At 35.9% G+C, this 3,827-nt stretch overlaps 1 long non-coding RNA gene across 1 annotated transcript; it reads right to left on the reverse strand.

Moving 5' to 3' along the window:
* Positions 1-456: 456 nt before the first annotated feature.
* On the reverse strand, positions 457-2,434 carry LOC142362106 (uncharacterized). Its single transcript, XR_012764677.1, has 3 exons — positions 2,347-2,434; positions 1,967-2,068; positions 457-545 (listed from the first exon to the last, which is right to left on the reverse strand). It is a non-coding gene; the product is annotated as an uncharacterized LOC142362106 (long non-coding RNA).
* Positions 2,435-3,827: the final 1,393 nt, after the last annotated feature.

Below are 3,827 nucleotides of genomic sequence, written 5' to 3' on the forward strand. Positions count from 1 at the left end.
GTCAAATAAAAACTGAGAAAAGTGATTTATACTGTACGCTTTCAGAACTAGAAAACAGAATGTTTTTATCAGTCAGGGAAGAGATTAGGAGTGTGATATCTACACACCCCCCCCTTTCTTATTTGACTTTATACATATCTTATTTTAAAACTAATACATGTCAAGGCTTAGCTTAAAATTTCCAAACTCTGAGATATAACTTAAATGTTCTTTCACTGACCATTTATTTTATACAGTTATTAATTTTTCTTCAACAGAACTAGCATTTGGAATTCCAGTGTTGCTATAACACATGCAAAAATTGGTCGAAGTATATAAAAGATATTATATTCATGTGAATTGTATTTAGTTCAAAGACAACAGCTGGGACAAGAATCTCTACACAAATATAAATCATAAATTATAGTCTTTGCTTGAAGAAATCCATCCAACTTACCTGAAAGACAACATGACACCCCCGAATTTTCACTTCAGTTCTTTCTTTAGCAGTTGGTTTTCTGGGCAATGATATTGATGACACTGAGTCGCTCATCTGGTGACACATCCTAATAAAAAATAACAATGTTAATTTTTGTTTTCTTCTGGTAATTAGGTTGATTATGCTTTTATTCTCAACTGCTTTTTACAGCAGAAGAAATTCAGCAATGCCTTAATACAGATTACTTTAAACTGCAATAGAAAGGTTATCTGCATGTTGACACAAACATCTCTGTTCCATTACCCCGAGTATCCACCTAGAGCTTCAGATTTGTCTGGTAATCCACGCTCTATTAGTACGCTGTGCACTAATCAAACCTTTCAAATTATTCACCTTTTGAAAATCAGGTACGTCTCAGAGCAGTCTTTCCCTTTACTAAGAAAACAGATCAGCCTTTGAACCCAACCAAATAATAGGTACTTGGCCCCTGTAAAACAGTTGCAAAAGCAGAGGAGAAAAGTTGTGTGTGCTTTTCTTGAATAAAAAAATAGGTAAGACCTCTGACTAGGTCATCAACTGGTGATAGTTTAGTCCTATATTACATCTTTATATGTCTGCTAGTTATTCACTAGGTTAGCTTCTAGAACAGTTTCTGGAATGGTTCTAGAGTCAACTGGCACATAGTTTAATCAGAAACAATTTCTCAAGTATAGATAAAAAATAACATCAAAGCAACATCAACAGCTTGAGAAAGTGGCATTGTTTCCCATATTAACATGAGAAAAACTACTTTAACCAAATTACTTCTTATTCTTGACATCCTGATAGCACACAGATTGCAGCTGTTTTTGTCTGATGTAAACAAGAAAGCATTTTTACGTTTTTATTGTCATTTTTAATGTTATTTTTTAACGTTATTTGTACATTTCCAGTAACTTTAATTTGTACTAACATTAACTGTAAAGAGCCACCCAGCTATACTCAGTTTCTCAAAAAGAGGCCACCAGAATGGTTGTGCGTACAACACGAGGGCAGCTTGCCTTGCTGAACACAAACTGCATCTACAGCATAATTGCAGCAGCAATTCTGCAGTGATACAGTTCATACAACACATACAGTTGCAGTCAGCTCAAAATTAAGTATTTTGGTAATAACAGCCATAGACCATTGTCTCTGAAAAAAAAAGAGATCTGATAGGAAGACAAATGGATGTTGGATCCTACAGAAGAAAAAAAAAAGGAAAAGCATGTGGTTCATTTTTTAAGAGGGTAAGAATCAAATGGGGTCCAGGAAAGGAAAAACATTTTCTTATTAAAATTAATAAATGAGTATTAAAAAAAGTGAACTCTTATGAGTTTTCTTTGGATTGTAGTTCTCATGCAAAATGGTTGCACAAGTTGAGATATAATGAAAAGCCAGTTTATCAGAAAAATATAAAAGAACTTGAAAATATAGTCCTGGATATACAAATCTTCAGTACTGTAGACTTGTTTTTGATTTACAGGAGATGCAAAGGGAATACTGTTTTTCTCTATTCAAGCAACCTACTTTGAATTTCTGTGGTTACTGCGGAAAGATGGAGCTTCCCTCTTCATGGGTCCACTAACTGGTTTAATGTCTCTTCTGCCACACGGCTGCTGTGGATTTCAGCTTTTAAGTGAAAGAAACAGAGAGAGCAGTAAACTGCACAGCAATCTATAAAACTATTGGCATTTCAAGCATGTTTGGCATGTCTCTGTGATTAAAGGCAAATGGTGCATACATGCTAATGTTTTCTCTCTGGTTTTGAAGGACACAGTGCCTGGGTTTATTATAGTAATACTACTGTGAGCCTCTACAACAGTGTAGTATTTTTATTTCACAATATTCTGGTCCAGATTTCATTCCTCATGTTGGAAGAGCTTTAAAGCAAAGAGCATTTCACCTACCTCTCCAACAGTCCACTATTGAAAGACTATGATTCATTCACTAGATAGAAAGAAAGTTCCTTGAGATCAGTCTGGAAAGCAATCCGTCATTCAGCCAGCATATTAGCTTTCTTCAAATTCATTTGCGAGATTCTTTGCAGGAAATAGTGGCTAATAAAGCAAGGAGATGACAGAAGAATATTGAGGCCCTATTAAAGTATTAAACCCAATTCTTTCTCACATACAATAAAGGACAGTCGGACAACGATCTATAAAGTTGCATTTATTTTCTAAGAAGTAATAAAAAGAGTTTGCATTCATAATATTGAGTCTGAAAACAGGAGCCAACGTAACACTTTCAATTGTGACTCTCTTCCCACAGCCAGTGTGACTGCTGTCACCCGGTGACTTGCCACTAATGTAACCTTGGTCCTAACATCCAGGTCAGAGTCCCACACTCCCAAAACCAGGGCCTGGGAAGGAGCGGCTTACAATGTGCTGGCCTCTCAACTCAACTGCCAGGTTGCACTTTCTTAAATCCTGCACAGAGCTTTGGTTGAGGTCTGAATAAGCAGCTAAATTTCAGGCTGATAAAATGCTCTGTGAACTTAAAATATTGAGTGTTATACACAAACGCTAGTCTTCAGAGTCTCTACATTTTATTGCCCAGGTTTCTAACTTTCTTGTGAGAACTAATTTAGAAAAGTAAGTATAATTGCATACTTGTGGACAAGGATATAGAATAGGAAGGTTGGATTTAAAAAGAAAAAGCAGAGGAAGGGGAATGGAATAGGAAAATATTCCAAAGAAAGTAAAAGGATATAATTGTTTGTGATTTTAGTAGTTCATCATCTTCAAATGATTCTTCATTCTTGTCTTTTGAGGATCCATCTCTATCTTCAAGTTCACCAACTCCTTCTTGCCAGGAGTATTTGTATTTTAAAAAGCAAAAACCTGCTTTATGGTTTGACTTTATGGGAATTGCTTAGAATAAAAAAAAAAAAAAAGAAAAAGCAAAGGTATATCTATACATTATGCAAAGTGACGAAATACATATTCTAGAGTACAGGGTATATGTATTCTACAGCATGGTACACTCAGGATTTCATCTAAGGATTAATTTTTATATAAGTGTGTATGTATATATATTTTTTTTTTCTCCAGTAGTAGTATGTTAACATATGAACACTCCTTTCTAGGAACTAGAACCCAGTATAGTTTCTCATGTGGCAGGACGTTCGCTGTGGAGCAGTAGCCCCACATATGATTTACAATCCTCTCTATGCTAGAGACAGGAGAAGCTCACTTTTTATTAATTTTAAATACTAGAAAAAAAAGGGGCTAAAAGATTGATCTCCCAGCTGGTCTGCTTTACGGACAAGCGAGAAGAAATCATGGCAATTCACATGGGCACCTAGCAGCGCACACTCGAGGCAGTCACAGTCTCGTAGCTCACTGTGTTTCTCTGGGCACTCCAAGGGCTTCACAGTTAGTGCAAGGTC

This window comes from Opisthocomus hoazin, chromosome 7, assembly GCF_030867145.1.
Source record: "Opisthocomus hoazin isolate bOpiHoa1 chromosome 7, bOpiHoa1.hap1, whole genome shotgun sequence".
Classification (NCBI taxonomy): Eukaryota; Metazoa; Chordata; class Aves; order Opisthocomiformes; family Opisthocomidae; genus Opisthocomus; species Opisthocomus hoazin.